The 21,855-nt window shown below is 41.9% G+C and overlaps 1 protein-coding gene and 1 long non-coding RNA gene across 3 annotated transcripts in view; one reads left to right on the forward strand and one right to left on the reverse strand.

Moving 5' to 3' along the window:
* The window catches only part of ZNF710 (zinc finger protein 710), an 88,702-nt gene extending 86,747 nt beyond the window's left edge, over positions 1-1,955 (reverse strand). Inside the window, exon 1 of one of the 2 annotated variants that reach the window (XM_043986826.1) lies at positions 1,824-1,955. The gene's annotated coding sequence lies outside the window, so the exon portion shown is untranslated. Of the gene's footprint in view, positions 1-1,114; positions 1,235-1,823 lie in introns of those variants that run through there. The other variant, XM_043986828.1, reaches the window with a different exon arrangement.
* On the forward strand, positions 761-20,335 carry LOC122742529. The gene is made up of 3 exons (XR_006354927.1): positions 761-843; positions 6,360-6,407; positions 20,025-20,335. It is a non-coding gene; the product is annotated as an uncharacterized LOC122742529 (long non-coding RNA).
* The last annotated feature ends 1,520 nt before the right edge of the window (positions 20,336-21,855 follow it).

A 21,855-nucleotide genomic window follows, 5' to 3' on the forward strand; every position in this document is an offset into this window, starting at 1 on the left:
GTCAGGAGTTTAAAGGACCTGCCACTTTCCCCACCCATCCTGCAGGCACCCGGACTTCCTTCTGCGATCCCTTTTTACACATACCCCAATTGTCTCAAAGAGAAAGCAAAGAGAAATGGGGGGGGGGAATGGGAGGCAGAGGAAAATATGGGGGAGGTGCAGGGCGGAAGAAAAGAGCTGAAGGAAAAGGAGAGGGAAGGGAGGGGAGAACAGGGGACTGGGGAGAAAGAGGAGAGGAGGTACAAGAGGAGGAATGAGATGCCAGCAGGAGAGAGAAATAAGGAGGGGGAGAAAGGGAGATAAGGAGAGAAAGGGGAGGGAGGAGGGTGACAAAGAAAGAAAGAGGGACTGCAAAAAAGGAGGAGGAAGAGTGAAAGAGGGAGGAGGAGGAATGAAAGGAAGAAGAGGAAGAAGGCAAGAGAGGGGAGAAAGAGGAACTAGAGGGGAGAATGAGGATCGAGAAGTTAAAGGGGGTGGGAGAGAAGGAAGAGGAAGGAGAAGGAAGTGGGGGAAGGGAAGAAGGAAGATGAGAAAGGGAAGAAAGAGGGGGAGGGGAAGAAGATGAGAAAGGGAAGAAAGAGGGGGAGGGGAAGAAGATGAGAAAGAAGAAAGGGGGTGGGGAAGAAAGAAGAGAGGGCAAGGGGGAGGAAGAAAATGCGAGAGAAAGGAGGGCAGAGAATGGATAGAAAGAAGTGGGGGGGGGAGAGGGTAGAGAGAGGGAAGGGGGAGAAAAGAGGGAGAGAGGGGGCCAGGGGGAGGGCAGCCCTGGGGCCCGGCTGAACCGAGGACGGCAGCTGGACTCTCCCGGCCCCGGGGCTGCCGCCGGGCGAGCCCTTTCAACAGGTAACTGACCCTATACCTCTCGGCAGCGGCCAAGCCCGCAAACGCGCGGGCTCCCCCAGCCCGTGCCAGGGGCCCTCGGGGCGGGCACGCCGGGGCGCCCCTCCCCGCTGCCCCCTCGCCCCGGCTCCAGCCAGCCCTGGCGGAGGTCCAGCTCCCGGGGCTGCCGGCGGCGAGGACACACAGACACAGACACAGACACACACACGCGCACAGACACATACATACATTCATACACACACACACACACACACGCAGAAAGTTTGTGACCAACCATCAGTGCTGGGGGGAGAAACTTCCAGTCCCAGACTGATGATCGGAGGGGAGCGTGCGGGGCTGCCGGGGACACCCACGTGCGGGGGAAGCCGACAGCTGCCGCAGCCGCCCGGCCTCGGCTCCTCGCCTCCCCCTCCTCCTCCTCTCTTCTTTCTTCTTCTTCTCTCTCTCTCTCTCCACCCTCCCTCTCTCCTCTTTCTTCTCCCCCTCCTTCCTTCCCTTCCCCCTCTCCTCTCTCCTCCCCCCAGACGCCATCTCTCTCTCTCTCTCTCACTCTCTCTCTCTGTCTGTCTCTCTCCCTCTCCCCCTCTACCTCCTTCCTTCTCCCCCTCTCCCTCCTCCCTCCCCTCTTCCCTCCCTCCTTCTCCCTCTCTCTCTTCCACTGTCTCTCCCCTCTCTCTCTCCCTCTGTCTCTCTTTCCCCCTCCCTCTCTCTCTCTCTCCGGCATGAGGGAATGTGGAAGTGAAAGGCAAAGACGACATGTTGGCCGCCCCGCAGCCGGGCCTGTGGCGGGGCCGGTCCCCGGGGAGCCCCCGGGGGGGCGGGCCGCACGGACGGGGCTCCGGGCTTCCCCCTCCCCCCTCCTTTCCCCGCCGTCCCCCTCCCCCCTCCTCTCCCCGCCGTCCCCCTCCCCGGGCTCTCGCGGTCTGTCTCCGCTCGGGAGGAGGGAGGCGAGGGGGAGCCACGGGCTCTGGCTGGAGACTCACCCTTGGGCTTCTGGAGCGGCTCCTCCGGGGACCTGGGCGGGGGGTCCCTCCGCCGGACCCGGGGGAGGGGGGGCGGCAGGAAGAGGGCTCGCTTCTGGCTGTCCACCGCCTGATGTGGGTGCTGGTACCGCCGGCTCTCCTCCGAGCACGCCCGCCCCGCTCCCTCCCTCCCTCCCTCTCTCTTTCTCTTTCTCTCTCTCCCTCCCTCTCCCCTTCCCTCCCTCCCTCCCTCCCTCTCTCTCCCTCTCTCTCCCTCTCTCTCTCTCTCTCTCTCTCTCTCTCTCTCTCTCTCTCTCTCTCTCTCTCCCTCCGTCTCCCTCTCTTTCTTCTCTCTCTCCTCCCTCTCTTTCTCTCTCTTTCTCAGGAAGAAGGGAATGAGGCAGGGCTGACGTGAAGGGATGCAAAACAGCTCCTCCTAACCCAGCTCTGAGAGGAAGAGAGACAGAGAAAAGCAGCTCTTTTATCTCTCTTTTGTTTTCTCACTTCCTTTCCCCCCTCCCTTAATACTCCCCCCTCCCTGGTCAGCCTAAGTTTTCTTTTCTCTTTCCACCACAGAGAGGATTTTTCTTTCTTTTTCTTTCTTTCTGTTCAACTCTCCTACTCTAATTGAAAGCCTGGAGGGGGTTCCCCCCCCTTTTTTTTCTTCCCTCTTTTCTTCCTTCTTCCTCCTTTCTCTTTTCTTTAAAAGGGTTTTGTTTGCTGTGGGAGTTTCGTTTGAAAATCAAGTCACGCCTTTTTTTTCCTCTTTCTTTTCTTCTTCTTTTTTTAAACATCAGAGCAGAAAAAGGGAACAAAACTTAACTGAAGCTGAGGAGTGTGGGGGAGAGGGAGACCTATTTTTATGTAAGGAGACTTAGGTAGAAATGGGGTGACTTGAGTTTGGGGGGGACATAGGGCCTTCTGGCCACCATAAATACAATGGAGGCAGAGGGAAAAAAGAAAGCTTTGCCAGCCTTGGGGGGGGGGGGGGGGGAGAAAGAGTCCTGGAGAGATGTTAAGCTTTGTGCATCCTATAGAAAGAAAAGTTAATGGGGTTTTGTAAATGGGAAGGAGGAGGAAAATAGGGCTGGGCTCAGGAGAGGGGTGGAGATAGATGAGGAAGTCTTAGAAACCTCTCTTCCAAGAGAATAAAGCTGGAGGGTTTGTTTTTGTTTTTTCAAACTGGGCATATGCCTATGGGACAAACGTGTATTTAGAACATTTAACAGTTTAAAAAAAATGCCCCCTTTAAGACTCTTTTCAAAGCACTGGCCAGCCACTAATGAGTTAGTACTGGCAAGTGTCTGGTGGAGGGAGTGCTACTATTAACCCTGTTTGTGGGTGAGGTCTCCCAAGACAGGGAAGTGATGATGTGTCTTTCAAGAACAGATAAGTACAGTGAAGGTTAAAACTCCTTGCTGACTCCCAGCAGTTATAAGAGGCATTGCTGCTTCTGATACTTGAGCTTCTTGGGAGGGGGTAGTAGAATGGACCTGAAAGGACTCTGGCTTCTCACCACTAACCTCCCCAGTCATTTTCTAAAACAAGGGGGCTAATATTCCTGGAGTTTGCTGTGTGAGGCAGCTTTCTGGATGGTGCCACTGGGTTAATGAGCATTTCACAGCCCTTTCTTCTTACAGTTCCACAAGAACAGTTCTTCTAGAACACATACCTCCAATCCCTGGAAAGAATTCAAGACTCAAAAGTTGCTCCTTAACAACAGATTTCTACCAGATAATGATAGATTATCCACTGGGCCAAGGCAGACAAACTAACTAGTGCTGGAAGGAGAAAACACACTACAGAAGTAAGGTAGAAAGAGCTTTCTCAAAGGATAATCTGTCCATAAGAGACAGACCCCCTCATTCTCCCCTGAGGAGTGGTTGATTTAAAATTTTTACTTGTGAAACCTTGCATCAGACCAATACCTATCGGCCAGATCCTCAGCACTTTTATAGGGATGTCAGAAGAAGAGATGTAGAAAAATTGTCTGATGCTGGGTTTACCTCATTACTCAATTCAGTTTTTAATTCAACAAGTTTTTATTTTTTTTATTTTTTGAGGACCTAACATTGTTAGAAGCTATGTTTCCACAGAAATAGAAAGACATGGTCCCTTCCTCAAGAAACTTAGGTATGGAATAGTGAACAATACAAGAAATTTTAATGACTCACATTTACATAAGACTTTATGGTTTGCAAAGTATGTTACATATATTCTTGGCTGCTGGGTACTCCGTGGATAAAGCTGGGGGTCTGGAGTTAGGGAGGCCTGGCTTCAAATCAGGCTTACTTAGCAGGGTGTCCCTGGACAACTCAGTTAAGTGCTGCCTGACTCAGTTTCCTCTGTAAAATAAGGAAAATAGTGCAGATCTCCCAAGGTTGTGAAATGAGATCATATTAATTTTGTAAATGCTTTGCAAACCTCAAAGCTCTATGTAAATGCCAGCTATTTTTATTACCTCATTCAGTTCTCATTTCAGTCCAGTGAAGATCTTTTTAAGGATAAGAATTATCCACATTTTGCTTAGATGAGGCCCAAAAGTTAAGTAACTTGCTTTTGGTCACAATGGTGTTAGTCTCTGAGGGCAGATCATTGCTGACTCCAAATTCTGCACTCTAGGTGGCAATGGGGGGGGTAATGACCTAGGGTGTCAGGAGACCTCCCCTGGGGCTTGAATTTCAGCTTTTACTCTTCAGAGACTGAGAGTTGGAGACCTAGAAGGGGAGAGGGGAGAGGAATAGAACATAGAGAAAGAAGAGTTAAGTTTGATTAAGTTCACAGGTTTTTAGAAGGACCTTTGATAGTAAAAAAAAAAAAAGTTTTGTGTAACTACAAAAAATTACTGGGGTTTGGGGCTCCTTCATGGATCCGTAGCCAGCATATATCTATCACATCTAAGGTGGCTTCCAGCTCGAATATTCTATGTTTTGATCTAGGATGCAGATAGTAAATATGGAGATCAGCTTGGGAAGACATCACTGTGCACTAGAGTGGTTGGGGAAAATGTATGGGGATTTAATGGAGGTGGAATTTAAGCTGGGCCTGGGAGGAGAGATAGGATTCAGAAAGAGGGAAGTAGAGATGGGAAGCCTGGATAGTCCCAGAATCTCAGGGTTGGAAGAAACCTTAGCATTTACTTAGTCCAGAAAGTCAAGCAGGAATCTCTTCTGTAACCTGTAACATTCCCAGCCTTGGATCTTCCAGACTACTAGTGACTACACTACCGGAGGAAGCAGCCTCTCCCACATTTGAATAAGTAAAGTCTGGGATGATTTCCCTTGTTTCAAATTGAAACCCCACCAGTCCTAAATACTCAGGTGATGGATGAGCTCAGGCAAAGGTACAGAGACAGGAAAGACTATGTCCTTGCTATATATTGGCTCTTATCTACTTCTTTCCCTGCCCTTATCCCTTCTTTTTTCCTTCTTTTTCTTTTATTCTTCCTAGGCTTTCCCCTACTTCTCAAGGGAAAGGAATAAGCATTTATATAGTGCCTACTATATGCCAGCCACTGTGTTAAGTGCTTTTTTTTACAAATATTATCTCATTTGATCCACGGAACAACCCTGAGAGGTAGGTGCTATCCTTAACCTTCTGAGGCAGCAGAAGCTAAGTGATTTTCTGAGGGTCACTTGGCCAGTAAATGTCTGAGACTAGATTTGAATTCAGGTCTTCTTGACTCCAGGCCTACTGCTCTATCCACTCAGCCACTAGCTCTGTTCTTGAGCCTCGAACTGTTGTATTTCCTCACTCCTCTCTGTTCCTACTGTTTGCTCCTCCTCTGTTTCTCTTCCTTCAGATGAGGACAAGGTATCTGGTGCTACTTTCTTCAGCAAAATGATTGCTTCCCAAATAACCCTTCCACCTCCAGAAGTAAATAGAAAATCCTCTGTTTGGCTGTCAAAGCCCTTTATAACCTGCTTCCCTATTTCCAATCTTCTTAAATGTTACCTACACCAAGTATTTTTAAAAATGGGTTTTAGTTTCAAGGAGAAACTTGAGATCATTTTTGTAAAAAAACCTTTTCAGTGTGTACATATGTGCACGTACTCATGTACTAGACAAATACAGTAAAACAGGAATAAGCTCTAAAGGTCGCCTGTCTAATTCATATCATGGCTTGGGCAACAAACATGCTTCATCTATTTGATTATTAAGTGGATAGTTAGGCCAAATGCTTTTGAGTGATTATGAATCTCATGTAGAAGTCTCCACAATTTTCTAGGCCTTGATGCAGTCAGCACAATGTCACATGCTAATAAGAATATCTGGAAGGCTTTAACATCTGAGACAGCTGGGTGTCGAAATGGAGAGAGCACTGGACCTGGCGTCAGGAAGACCTGACTTACTAGCTGTGTGACCCTGGGCAAGTCACTTAACTGCTTTCTGCCTCAGTTTCCTCAACTGTAAGATGGAGACGATAATAATACCTACCTCCCCCCAGGGTTGTTGTAAGAATCAAATGAGATATTTGTAAAGTTGTTAGCACAATGCCTGGTACATAGTAAATGCTCATTGCCTTCTCTTCTCTTCCCCTCCCCCTTATCTATACAGAATTCTGCTTTGACTTGGACTCTGCACTGGATCTCCTCTACGACAGTGGTAAACACACCTTTCATGAGCATACAGCTCCCTGTTTTATGCTTTGTTTAATACTAATAATCAAAGGGTCCAGTCTTTGAACAAGCTTCTCTCTGTTGTTAAATCTTTGAACAAGGTTCTCTCTGTTGTTCTATCTTTCAAAGAATCTTATATAAATGTGACATGCATGGGAGACATCTCGTTGGTTGGAGGAGAGCCTCCAAGGCAGTGTTTTATTCTACCAAATTGACCATTTTTTGTGGCCAACAAACTATGAGGACAGTGGAATCCATTGGGTTTGGAGGGAGAGCATACTGCTTCCAGAATGGTAGGCATTCGCCAGCCAAATGTCTTATGATGTCCAAAGGATACTGTAACCTCTTAGGAAGGCTATCCTGTGTTAGAGAAAAACTGGCAAGGCCATTGGTCTGTTGATTCAAGTTGAGTACCACCTGGGGGACAACTCAGAACGCATTCTCTACTTCTGTATTCTCCATGTCTTTCAGTCAGTTTTATGATACCAAGAATGTGTCTTCACAGAACCTAAATGTTCTATCTGTAACATTCAGGAAGCCACCTGGGACAGAGGTTGCAGAGAGTGTGGGCAGAATTTGTGGCTCATAGGAGAACAGGTTGATCAGAGATAACAATGATAAGTATAGAAGTCACTAGAAATCCAGTTTTGAGGCTGACATTAGTGTAAGGCCACATAGGGTGGTCTCTTTAGAGATTCAAAGTTCACAGCAGTATGATGGTGGGGAAAAGTTGTATAGATGGAGGATGGGCAATAAAATCCCTTGTGAACATGTGCAACATGCTTGGCCTGCTGCAGGCCCCTATAGGGACTTCAGAGTGTCCATTTACTGTTTCTCAAAGAGGGATTTTTTGGGATTGCTTCTGAGCTAGAACTAGGTGTGTATATAAGGGCCTCAATCACTCAACCTCAGTTTCTTTTCCTCCCTTGTCTTCAAGTAAAAGAGGTAAAAAATGCTATAAACCTCCAGGGAGGAAGAATGCAAGTAACTTACTCTCCCCACTAGGGTCAGTGTGAAGCCATCACTGCTGTTGCTTCTGTCCCTGTTATCTTTTTTTTCTTCCTTAAGTGAAGGATTATTGGAGATGGAGAAGACTAGACTTTGACCTTGTGCTTCTAAAAGAGGTTTAGGGATTGAGGTCTATCCCATAGTTTGATGGCAGCCAAACATAAGAGGACCTACCTGCTTGACTCAGTATACCAGTGGATCAGGCAGCCAAGAGGGAATGATTTGTCCATTGTCTATGCTGTATTCAGAAGTGAACTTGGTGAGGCAAATCTTTGTAGCAACAGCTTAAGTTTGAACTCACTCTTCCTAGGGACTAAGGTGGTATAGGGAAGAGTATGTCCCTCTCTTAGGGAAGGAGGAATGTGTTTGTACTTCCATTCTTATTATATCTTCTAAGTGAATATCCCTTTGTAAGTAGGATATTCATTATCATAAATGTTAATTGGTTAAATGATACTGAAGTTCTTAAATCATTGGTTCTATCAATGATAACTATAACTGAAGATTGGTCTTGGGGAAAATGTGCTGGAACGAAGACTTAAACCCAAGCATTAGAGAAGAATCTCAACCCTTTGGGGTATCCCTAGAACCTTGAGGGGGAGAGATTCCTGGCCATCTGAGGGATGTCAGTAGGAGCTGGATAAAGGCCCTGAGAATCTATATTACCTATAGTAGAGTAGTGTAGAACACAACCTACATTAGTTTTTCCAGTACTGATTATATATTCACTAAGATCTCTTGTCTGGTCTCACTTTCATAAGCTTATAGAGCTGGAAAGGAGCTCTGAGTGGACCTCTGGTCCAACCAAGGACACATACCTGCAAGGTGGTTGATGGGTGGTTAGGAATACAGTCTGTTTTTGTGATCTTGGCTTCATCTGCATCATGGTCTAACTGGCCAAGCTAAGTCAATTCAACTGGCCCAGACTATAGAGTCACAAAATTTTAATAATAACTCGCTTTTGATAGCCCTTTAAAGTTTTCAAAGCTCTTTCCTTACAACTCTGTGAATTAGGTAGTGTAGATGATGTTTCCACATCACCTTCTTCATTTCTCTGGAGAGTCTTGATTAGTGACTGCCCTCTCCTGACCTACTATTTCAGGAAGACCCCAGCCATGCTTCACTTGACTCTCTGAGTCATCATACATCTTCTGAAGAGCCTAACAACCTAGTTAGGCTTCTTGACTCCAAACTCCTTGGCTCACTTTCTGTTCCTTTTCCAATCTTGTCCCTTCCAGTACTGGAACAATTTTGGAAGCAGTGGGTCAGTCTATTCTCCTGTGGCTCTACTCACCATCCCAGTAACTTCCATTTTATTTTTATTTGGGCGGGGGGGGGGGGGAGGGTCCAGTAACTTTCAAGACCAAAATGCCCCTCCTTGGCCACCACTCCCCAGTGTAGATGATCTCTGCTTAGAATGTAACCTCCTTAAGGGCTGTACCCGTGTATGCTTCTGTATTTATATCCTTAGCAGTTAGCACAGTGTTTGGTACTAGTCAATCAATGCTTTCCATTTAGCTATAATGAGGACACCTAATACAACCCATCCCTATACCTCCTCCCTCCCATTTTTCCCCTGGTATCCCTAAATTATTTCTAATGGTGATCTCATTTGGCTCCAGTGGGTTCAATGGTCATCTCTATGCAGATTATTGCCAGATCTAATTATCTGGTCCTAAATAGTCCTCACTAGTCTCAAATCACCAATTACTTCTACATCTTGAGCTGCCTGTCCCGTAGAAATCTCAAACTCATCATGTCTAAAACAAAACTCATTATCTTTCTCTCCAATCTTCATTCAAATTTCCCCATTACTGTTGATGGCATTGCTGTTGACCATAGTCCCAGTTACACAGGCTTTCAACCTTGGGTGCCATCCTTGACTCTTCACTCACACTCATCCTTCCATGTATAGTCTATTGCCAAAGTCTCACCATTTCTACCTTTATAACATCTATGCGTCACCTTTTCTCTCCTCACACAGCTGCCACTCTGACGTAAGCCCTCATCACCTTATGACTAGACTAGGACTCCAGCCTTCAGGCTGGTTTCCTGGCCTCAAGTCTCTACCCATTCCAGTCCATCAACTATTCAGCTGCTAAAGTGACCTTGTCAAAGTGCAGAACGGACCATGTTACCCTTCTACTCAGCAAATTCCACTCCACTGATTTCCTATTACTTCCAGGATATAAAATCCTCTTTTTGGCTTTTAAGGCCCTTCATAACCTGCCCTCCCTCTCCTTATCTTTCCAGTCTTCTTACACTTTACTACCCCCCCCCACACACACACACTCTGAAGTTCAGCAACATTGGCCAGATTGCTGTTGTTCCTTTCGTCCTTCATCCCAGGATTCTGCTTTTTCACTGGCTATTCCCCATGCCTGGAATCCTTTCCCACCTTGATTTCACCTCCTGGCTTCCTTTGCTTTCTTCTAGACTCAGCTCTAATCCAACTTTCTGCAGGAACCTCTCCTGGTCCCCCTCCAGTTGCTAGTGCCTTACCTCTGAGATTACCTTCTATCTGTCCTTATATATTTTATACGGACAGGACTGTTTGCATGTTATCTCCCCCATTAGAATGTGAGCTTCTTGAGGGCAGGGCATGTGTTTTTGTCTTTCTCTGCATCCCTAGTGTTTAGCACAGTGACTGGCACAAAGTAAATGTTTAAATAAGCATTTGCTTCTTCACTGACAGAGATGACAAAACAGACTCAGAAGAGTTAAGTGATTTCCCCAAGACTACAAGAGCATGGGAGTAAAAACTGCAAAACTTGAAACTGTAAGAATAAGAGAAAAGGGGAGTTTTAAATATATATATATACAGGAAACAGCATATAACATTGGTTCTTTCGGGTTTCAACACAAGAAATATTAAAGTCAGATTAGAGTATTAAAAGGCCACAGAGCCTTTGATTATATTTAGTCTTGTAACATTTACAGACTTTTTTCCTTCATATTCTAGAAAAGAAATGATTATTTGCTACAAGCCAAAAAGTGAACATTTAAAAAGAATCAATATCAACATCCAGTTTATTTTGACATCTCAAATATTTTATTGGTCAGGAAGTTTTCCCATCTCTTTTCTGGAGCTCTCTTTGAGAGCTAAAAAAAAGGGGGACATTTCCCTTCTGGCCTGCTAAGACAGGGGACTAGCCCTCTTTTAAGTATCCAGAACTATTCCTTTTTAACTTAGAGGATTCATTCTCATCCCTTTTCTCTAAGGACTCCGGGTAAACGCAAAGGGACTAGACTTTGTTCATTCTTACTCTCCCTTCTGCTTCCCCTTCCCCTTCAAACAATAACAGCCCCTTTTAATATATATTTCTTCAAAATTTTCAATTTCCTAAATAATATATTTGGGGATTTAGTGTCTAATAGTAATTTGCATTTATAGGTTTTTAAAAAATTCCTTTCTCTCAAAGCTCAGGGAGAGGGATAGTCTCTCCTATTACTCATTATTATCTCCATTTTACAGATGAGGAAACTGAGGCTGAGAGTGATGAAGTGACATGCTGTGATCACACATCTAGTAAATGTTGGAGCCATCTAGTAAATGTTTGAACTCCTGTCTCCTACTTTCAAATCTAATTCTCTTTCTAGTACACCACACTGTTTCTCCACTGCTGTTTGACACCATAGAGAATGCAAAATAAATATAACATAAGAAATGTAGAAGCATGAGATCCTGAACTGAGACCACAATCTATTTAGAGAAACCAGACTTAAACATTTTGATACAAACAAAACAATTTGATAACAATAAAAGCCTCTATATAACCAAATGCTAGATAATAAAGTGTAAACTTTCAATGGCATCAGAATTCAGAACAAGAAGAGATTGTTAATGGTCAGAATAGCCAAGGGAGTCTAAATGAAGGAGGAGAGACTTGAACTGGGCCTAGAAAGATGGATTAGATTGGAATGGATCAAAAGGAGGTGAGGTAGGGTATAAAACAGGAGCAAAAGAATAGAGGAGAAAATGAGGAAGACATATGTAGGGGATGATGAAAGGCCAGATTGACCAGGGAACAGTGAGATTTATTAAATAAGTAAATTGGAATAAAAGAGTAGAGGGTCTTGAAAGTCAGGCCAACCAGTTTAGTTTTGCAATTGTATTTTTAATTTTATATTGTACATCATTACTACATTACTATATTATACATATCTATAATATGGATTACATATAAAGAAATTATATATTACCTATCAACTATAGATTTAGGAATGGAAAGATCAAAAAGGTCATTTGCCCAATCCTCTCTTTTTTTTTTTTAAGTGAGGCAATTGGGGTTAAGTGACTTGCCCAAGGTCACGCAGCTAGTAAGTGTCAAATGTCTGAGGCCGGATTTGAACTCAGGTCCTCCTGACTCCAGGGCTGGTGCTCTATCCACTGCACCACCTAGCTGTCCCCCAACCCTCTCTTTTTGCAGATAACATAACAGCCCCAGAAAAGTTGTGACTTGCCTATAGTCTTGTGGATATGAAGAGGCAGAGCCAGAGCCAGAATTTGATCCTTACCCTGATTTCAAATTCAGTGCTTTCCCCAAGGAAGCATGATGCTGTTAGCAACAAGTAGCTATAACCATGGTAGGTGCTTGAGCAGAAAAGTAACAGAATAAAAATTGTGATGTAGTGTATCAAATACACTCTATGGAGAGAGATAGACAGTAAGGAGACTGAATATCTGTTGCTATGTATTAGGACTAGGAATGGGGCAGTAAGAGAAGTAGTAATGGGAGGGCCTGAGAAACATTTCAAAGGGAAGTATGAAAAGACTTGATGACAGATTAGATAGAAGATGAAAGAGAGAAACAAATAAAAAAAAGACTTCAATTAAACATAGTAGGCCCTAATTAATGGTGATGATGTTGACAGCCATAAAAGAAAGAGGTAACATTAGCCAGTTTGAGGGAGGAAGAGGATGTTTGGTGTTGGTCATACTGAGTTTGGGGAGGTGGTGGGATATAGGATCAGAGATATAGGGTTGGAAATGACCTTACAGGTCATCTAATGCTGCTACCTCTTTGTACAGATGAGGCAATTGAGATTTGAAGAAGTATCTTGCCCAAGGGCACACACAGAGCTGTGGTTCAAATCTGGGTCCACTGAATCCAAAGTGAGCATACAGTTATCAAAATTGAGGGGATAGTTGAAGCTATGATAGCTCTTTGGGGTTTTTTTTTTCTTTTAAAAGTTTTATTGAGGTGTTTTTAGTTTTTATATTACAAATATTTTCAGATTACATCCAACAATTAAGCAAAACTAACAAAATAAGTGGCATAATGAAAGCGCATGCAATATTCCACACCTATAGTTCCCTTAACCTCTGTTTTTTAAAGTGTTTTTTTTTTTTAGGGGCAGCTAGGTGGTGCAGCAGATAGAGCACCGGCTCTGGAATCAGGAATACCTGAGTTCAAATCCAGCCTCAGACACTTAACACTAGCTGTGTGACCCTGGGCAAGTCACTTAACCCCAAGTGCCTCACTAAAAAAAAAAAAGTGTTTTTTTTTTAAACCAACAGAAATGTTTTCACTCCCCCACTGATAGAGAAAAGGAAAACAAAATTCCTTGGAACAAATATGCATAATAAAGTAAAACAAATTCCCTCACTGAGTTGTATCCAAAAATATGTCATATTCTGCTGCCTAAATTCATCACTTCTGTCAAGAGGTAGACAACATGTTTCATCATTGGTTCTCTAGAATCACAGACGATCTTTGCATGGATCATAGTTGCTGTTCCTGACTTCCAGACTTCAAAACAATAACCTCTGCTGCTGTCTGATCTTGGAACTTCCTTCAGTACCTCCTGGCCCAGGAACATCCAATCATCTCAACCTCCTACTTAACGTAGAATATCCCCCAGCAAGGCCTTACCCCTTCTCCCTTTTGTGTATTATCTTTCCCCATTAGAAATGTAAATGTAAATGAGGACGGGAAGTATCTTTTTGCATGTATTTGTAACCCCAGCAGTTAGTGCAGTAACACATTGAAAGCCTTAACAAATGCTTGTTTTTTTCCTTTCTTCCTATCTCTTTCTCTTCTTCCCTCCATCCCTTTTTCCTTCCTTCCTAGTAAATGAGCTCCTTGAAGGGAGTAATGGTAGAAATAAAAAAGTTGTGGGCTAGTAAAACTTTTAGTGACACCCACAATTAAGGCTAAGGTGGAAGAAGGTAAACCAGCAAAGTAGATGGATAAGGAACAGAGAAGTATGAAAGGAAAATACCATATTATGGCAGCCAGTAGGAAGGGAAGAAATAAGCATTTATTAACCACCTACCATGTGCTAAGCACTTTACAAATAGAGATACTATTAGTATCCCCATTTCATAGTTGAGGAAACTGAGGCAAATAGAGGTTAAGTGCCTTGCCCATTGTCTTACAACTAATAAATATTTGAGGCCAGATTTCAAGTCAGGTCTTCTTGACTCCAGGCTCAGCTCCCTATCCAATGTACCACCTAGCAGCCTCTGTAGGGAAGAGAATTTCAAGAAGATAGCCAAGTGTCAACAAGAAAGAGGACTGAAAAAATACTAGTGAATTTGGCAAGAAAAGTCAGTCTTGGTTCTTTCCTCCAGAGGGAGGTACAAGACCCATGGACAAAAATAGCCAGTGGCTAGGATATCAATTTTATATATAACCATTTATGCACCAAAGACATTATACCAAACCAGGTTTGAGTTCTTATACATCTTATTTGTGTTTGGTATATTCAGAGGTGCTTGGGATTTCTTATCCTCTATGTTGCTCCATTCATAGAATGCATCTGAATGGCATGTTTACTCAGGACTATAAAGAAGTATATTCCCATGGGGATAGTGGGTCACTCAGAGTCAGACTGTTGTCAAGGTAGAAATGGGTAACACCTAAGGTTGGACATATATAGCAAATATATCCCAAGAACAGGGCATTTTTCTGAATTTTTATAAAACTTGAAAAAATGTTATTTCAAATTATATGTCAACACACAGTATGAAACACAGAAAACAAGAAAACATCCACCAAGCAGCTGCCACCCAGCTTCTAAACACCAGAGATCCCCCAAGACATAGAATCAATCCTGACCCAAGAATTCTGGGCCACTATACAGGCAAATGAGTATAACAACATAGTCACCATGTGATGTTCAACTCACACTTTAGTAGAACCAGTCATTAGTTGGTGACCAAAAAAATTCCGTTTGGGTCTCTGTTCATCAAGATAGTTAGAACTCAAGATACATTGTGCCCTGGAACTCGTGAGGGTGATACTTTTATCATACTGTTCTCAAAAAATGTCTTAACTAAACTGTAATTCCACCAACAATGAATTAGAGTGCTTGTTTCCCCACAGCATTCCCAATATTGAATTTTATATTTTTTCCTTTATTTTTTCCATTCTAATGTGCGTAAGGTGCTGTTCAGATTGTATTGAATTGCATTTCTCTGTTAATTAGGCAACTGATATATCTTGATTAAACTCAAGAACACCCAGTGAGGTAAGAACTTTCTGTCTGATAAAACAAAACAAAATAAAACAAAAAACTTGGGGGGGCAGCTAGGTGGCGCAGTGGATAAAACACCAGCCCTGGATTCAGGAGTACCTGAGTTCACATCCGACCTCAGATACTTGACACTCACTAGCTGTGTGACCCTGGGCAAGTCACTTAACCCCCCATTTCCCTGCCTCCCCCCAAAAAAATGGAAAAAAAATTGGGAAAACTGAAAAGTAGTTTGGTATAAATTAGGTTTTATCATATACATATCATATTCTATAAGAAGCTCCAAATGGAGATATCACCTAAATATAAAAGATTATTTCATTTAAAAAATTAGAGAAGGGAAGGAGGTGCCTTTCACAACAATAGCTAAAGGGATAGAAGTGATTTTTTAAAAAAATAGATAAACCAATGATCAAAAGATAAATCAGCGATCAAAAGATAAAATGGATTAGTGCCTGACTGGGCTTTCAAGATCTCCTTTATGTGTTGTTTTTCTCCATTAAAAAGTAAGGTCCTTGAAAGTAGGGAGTATCTTGTTTTCTTGTTTTTGTATCCCCAATGCTTAGCACAGTGCCTAGCACAAGGGTAATGATTGGTATATTTATATATCTTTGTAAAACAGAAAAGCTTTTGTACAAGCAAGCTAAAAAAATCTTCACATCAGATTTCTCTGATAAAGATTTAATATCCAAAGTAAATAAAGAATTGATACAAACATATAAAAAACAAGAGCCATTCCCCAATAGAAAAAAATCGTCAAAGTATATGAATAGATATTTCTCAAATGAAGAAATGCAAACTATCAACAATGCATGAAAAATCTTTCAAATCTCTAATTATAAGATGTAGCAAGGCTATCCCCCACATGTAGCATGGAAGTGTCTTTGGGTGGCTTTAAGAGAGGCAGAAGAGACATCTCTAACATCTTTTCCCCCATCCTTTACCAAAGGAGACTTGATTTCCTGCCAAAAAGTGAAGAACAGGTTGGGGCCAGAAGCTTGGTCACTGCTTTCCTGAGAGAGAGGGAGTACTGAACTAGAATTATATCTATCTGCCTCTTTAAATATTATTAGTCTAGGGGATATAGTTGTCAGATTCAAGCTAAACTTATAATTACTGTTTTTTTAATGTGGAAGGAGAGCCCCTAGCTCCATATTCAAGGCTTGACTTCCTTACCACCAAATACCAATTCCCCAGTGAACCCACATAGCAGGTAGCAAAGAGGCACATTTATCCAAGTCAATAGCAAAACAGAAATCAGAGAAAGTATACATAGGAGAATACACACACACACACACACACACACACACACACACACACACACACACACACACACACACGACAATCCAGAGTGAAGGAGGTCTCCCATCAGTAGAAAAGAGAGAGTACCAAATCTTACCCAAGGAAAAATTCCCTGAAGTCTGTAGTATAGCAAACTGGAGATAGGGACATGATGGAGATTGCTACTTCTCTCATGTCAGCACTTCCCAGGCAACCATCAGCAACCTGAAGTGGAGTTGACATCTTTCATTTTCTCTCTCAAAGCTGGGAAACCTGAAGTGTTTGAAGAAACTGCAGAACCCAAAGAGGCCCAAGAGCCTCAAGAGAACAGAAGATACATGGAGATCTCCTCTCTACTACTCTCACCAACTCCACCCTGTTTCTCATTCAGGTTCTGGGCATTGATCTTAACCAGTAAGGAGGCACTTTCATACCTATGGACCTATGCCTTCGGTTAAAAAAAATGCATATGAGAATAACTAAAGTTCAAGCTCATACCTAACATATTGGTAAGAATGAAAAAAAAGGCAAAAATAGCAATTATCTGTGGGAAGACAGCATACTAAGGTAGGGCTGATGGAGTTATGAATTGGTTCTACCATTTTGGAAAACAATTTGGCCCCATACCTAAAAGTTACTAAACTATATATACCCTTTTATACACTGATGCAACCACTAGGCATATACCCCAAAGAGGTCGAGGATAGAAAAAAAGAACCCTGTATACAAAAACATTTATGGTGGTATAGTAGTACTTTTTGTTGTTGCAAAGCCCAAGAAACAAATAGTTGCCCATTGATTAAGGAATAGTTGAACAAATAATGTTATATAAATACAGTAGAACATTATTACAAATATGACAAGGAGACAATAAAGAATTACAGTATGACAATAAAGAAATATGGAAATACTTATATGAATCAATGCAGAATGAAATGAGTTCTTTAGGAGAACAAATTATAAGATGACCACAATAATGATGTGAAGAAAAACAACTTTGAAAGAGCTTAGAACTCTGATCAAAGCAGTTAACAATAATGACATCAAAAGACTTTAGATGAAACATACCTCCTACCTCTTGGCAAAGAAGGAATACTAGAGATGCAGAATGATATATGCATTCTCAGACATAGCCAAGGTGTTGATTTGTTTTACTGGAGTCTGCATATTTATTACAAGGGAGGGTTAGGAGTAGAGAATAGGTTAGTGATAGATTTGCAAAAAGAAAAAAAAGAGTATCAAAATCTTTTAAGAATGCAAAGAAGAAAACAAAAAAGGAGAAAAGGGTACATAAAGGTACTAAAATGACTGCTTTATTAAATATAATATATTTCTATTTATGTGCCACTTAATTTATTGACTCCAACTAAAAGTGATTGGTTTTTTTCCCTTAAAGCATGTTTCCCAATTACATGTAAAGATAGTTTTCAACATATATTTTTGTAAAATTTTGAATTCTAATTTTTTTCTCCCTCCCTTCCCACCCCCCTCCCTAAGGCAGCAGCAATCTGATATAGGTTATACAGTACAATCATGTTAAATATTATACACATATATGTGTGTATGTGTATGTATCTATTTATATCTTAAAGGCAGCATGATGTAAGGAAAAGAAAGTTAGCTTTGGAGTCAGAAAGACCTAGATTCAGGTCCCACCTCTAACACACATACTAGTTTTTGTGACCCTGAGCAAATCACTTAACCTCTACATAACATTAAAAGTATAAGCTATGGTACCAATCTGTATTGGTGTAAAGAATTTCTTTATCTGGAACTTCCCTATACCAATGAAATCACATGACTACTCCCTATCCTCCCTATATTCCTTAATTTTCTTTGTTTTTCCTGATATATGTATAAAACATTTCCTAATATATATTCCTTATACGTGTGTTCATATATGTGCATACATAAAACATGCACTTATATAACACACACATGTATGACTCAGATCTCCCTCTCTCTCTCTCTCTCTCTCTCACACACACACACACACACACACACACACACACACACACCGCTAGGTGGTACACTGGATAGACTGACTGCTCAGCCTGGAGTCAGGAAGACTCATCTTCTGAATTCAAATCTGGCCTCAGACATGTACTTGCTATGTGATGCTGAGGAAGTCACTTACCCCTGTTTGTCTCAGTTTCCTCATCTGTAAAATGGAATGGAAAAGGAAATAACAAAACACCCCAGAATCTTTCTCAAGAAAACCCCAAATGGGGGTCACAAAAAGTTGGATGCAACTGAAAGGACTCAACAACAACAAATACGTTGTTTCTTATAAAGTCCTCTTTCTTTTTCTCTGTATATTAAAATGTTTGCATTTGTTGATGATTGTTGATTTCATAATAAAAAAAAAATTCTTAAAGAAATCAGGGGGGGGGGCGGGGCACAGCTAGGTGGCGCAGTGGATAGATCAACGGCCCTGGAGTCAGGAGTACCTGAGTTCAAATCTGGCCTCAGACACTTAACACTTACTAGCTGTGTGACCCTGGGCAAGTCACTTAACCCCAATTGCCTCACAAAAAAAAAAGAAAGAAAGCAAGAAAGAAATTGGAGCATCGTTTCATGGAGTTACTAATGACTTGTATTTCCACTGTCTATCAATGTCCTTTGACCATTGCTCCTTTGGGGGGGAGAAGATTATTATTCTTTATTGATATATTATATCAGTTCCATATACATTCTGGATGTCAGACCTTTATTTTATTTATTTACTCCAAATATTTTTTCTCAAATCTGTTTTTTTCCTTGAAGATATTATTTGTTGTGCAAAATTATTTTATCTTTATATAATTAAACCCATCAGTTTTGTCTCCCATCCTTACTTTCAAAAGTTATAAGCTATGATCATACTATGTTAGCAACAAACTATATGACTGAATAGTTTAGTGTTAATATAAAATAAAACAGCAAAAATGTAAATCTGGAATAGTAATATGCACTATCATTTTTTGAGGCAATGGGGTTAAATTTCTTGCCTTGGGGGTCATACAGCTGATAAGTGTCTGAGGCTGGATTTGAACGCAGGTTCTCCTGATTCCCGAGCCAGTGCTCTATCTACTGCACCACATATCTGCCCCATCATTATTTCTTAAAGAATAAAAACCATTGATAATAAAACATAAATTCTAAGCAGTACATTTCTTTTATCTATTCCCCCCTCTCCACTCATACTATCACTGTGGTGGTAGAGACTCTCATTACCTCTTGCCTAAACTAGGTCTCTCTATGCTTCTAGTCTTCCTTCTATCTGTTCTCCACCCCCATCCCATTCCCCACCTGCCAAAATAACCTTCCGAATACACAGGTGTGACCATATTATTCCCCTGCTCAAAAGCTTTCAATGGTCACCTATTGTCTACAAGATAAAGTTGAAATTCCTTAGACTTGCATTTAAGGCCCTACACAATCTAGTTTCCCCTCCAGTCTTAACCAGTCATCTCCTACCCTCACACATTTTGCATAATCTCCATCTCCTGGAATACACTTTCTCATTATATATGGAATCTTCATTTTTCTCCAAGGCCCAGCTCCTGTGCTGCCGCCGCATCCAAGAAACCTTACTTGATTCCCCTAGCTAAAAGTATTCTCTTTCAAACTTTCCCACAAGCCCCATTTTTTTCCTTGATGAATTCTTTGCCCCATTATGTTCTATTTTGTATCATGCTTATCTGTGTATATGACATGTCCCCCAAGTGACCGTGATAGTGAAATATTTATAAATGATGTTAAAGTTGGTTTTCAAAGCACCTTACATACACACTTCCCTCTGAGCCTCACAGTAACCCTGCTATCTAACACAGGTCTTGTTTTCTTCTTGCAGATGTGAAGACTGGTTTCCAAGTGCAGCATGCTTTCTCCTGAATCTTACTGCCTCTCTTAGTTCACAGACCAAAAGGAAATGCATTGTGTTGGTTTTTTTTTCTTTTAAATTTTTAAAATCCCAAGTGCCTTGCATATAGCACACACGCTTAATATATGCTCGTTGACTGGACTGACACAAATGAGAGTAATTATTATTACTTTTACATAGGCCAATCATTTCTGGAATTAGTTGTATGGAGGATCTCATCACCTCAAACCTGGATTATTACAGTAGCTGTCTGGTTGGTCTCCCTGCTTCAACACTCTCCCCACGCCAATCCATCCTCTGTTCAGCTACCGAAATGATCTTCCTAAAGCATAGAGCTCACCATGACTCTCTCTCTCTCTCTCTCTCTCTCTCTCTCTCTCTCTCTCTCTCTCTCTCTCATATACACACGCACACAACTCAATAAACTCCAATGGCTTTCTATTGCCTTTAGCATCAAATAGAAAAATCTCTGTTTGGCTTTTAAAGCCTTGACAATCTCCCCCCACCCGCTTCCTACCTTTCCATTCTTCTTACACTTGACTCCCTTTCACATACTCTACAATCCAGCAACTCTGGCCTTTTTGCTCTTCCTTGCAGGAGAGACACCCCATCTCTTTACTTCATCATGCCTTCTCACTGGCTAACTCCCATTCCTGGAATGAAGGCTCTCCCTTCTCCTGTCTGCCTTCTGGCTTCTCTGGCTTCAAGACTCGGCTCAAATCTCCCTTTCTGCAGAGGCCCTTCTGCAGGACTGCCATCTCTTTTGGATTGCATCCCATTTAGGTTGAATAGCTCTTGTATGTACCTAGTTGTTTACATGTTGTCTCCTCCATTAAAATGTAAATTCCATGAGGGCAGAGACAGTGTGTGTTTTTCTGGCTCCAGTATTTATCATTGCGTCTGACACATAGTAAGTTCGTAAGAGATGTTTGTTGGATGATTGGAGCAGAGGGAGAACTGGGAAGTAGAACATTCTAGTTCTAGAACTCGGCATTATTCTAACTCCAGAACTAGATGTAGGAGTACCTTAATGGAGGAAAGGTGGATTTGGAGTTAGAAGACCTGAGTTCTAATTCCAGCTCAGTTATTTATTATTTGTGTGACTTTAGCTAGATCACTTCATGTCTTTGGAATTCAGTTTCTTCAACTGTAAAATAAATGGGTTGGGGGCAGCTAGGTGGCGCAGTGGATAGAGCACCGGCCCTGGAGTCAGGAGTACCTGGGTTCAAATCTGGTCTCAGACACTTAACACTTACTAGCTGTGTGACCCTGGGCAAGTCACTTAACCCCAATTGCCTCACTAAAAAAAAATAAAATAAAATAAATGGGTTGGACTAGGTATTGGGTATGTACAGTCAGGAGGATAGGAGACTTAAGAGCGATGTAATAGTTGTCTTCAAATATTTGAAAATTTTTCATAGGGAAGAATTTATCATTTTATTCTGTTTTGCCCCAAAGTGCACAACTAGGAGTTATGGGTGTCAATTGCAAAGAGTCAAATTTAAGCTTGAGGTAAGTAAAAACTTCCTAACAATTAAGCTTTCCCAAAGTAGAGTGTGCTGCCCTGTGAGAGTAGCAGCTAGGGGCTCCATTATCTCTAGAAGCTGCACCAGGAAAAGGCACCTCAAAGATCAAACAAAACTATATAGCTCAAGAGGCCACACCAATGAATTTACTTTTACTAGGCCAACTATGACATGAATTTAAACCAAAACACTTAATTATGTAGCATAATAAAATAAGTAACAAAAATGAATGATTCCCCCCCCATTTTTTTATTACATGTGTTTCTTTGTGAACC

The sequence above is a fragment of the Dromiciops gliroides genome, chromosome 2 (assembly GCF_019393635.1).
Source record: "Dromiciops gliroides isolate mDroGli1 chromosome 2, mDroGli1.pri, whole genome shotgun sequence".
Lineage (NCBI taxonomy): Eukaryota > Metazoa > Chordata > Mammalia > Microbiotheria > Microbiotheriidae > Dromiciops > Dromiciops gliroides.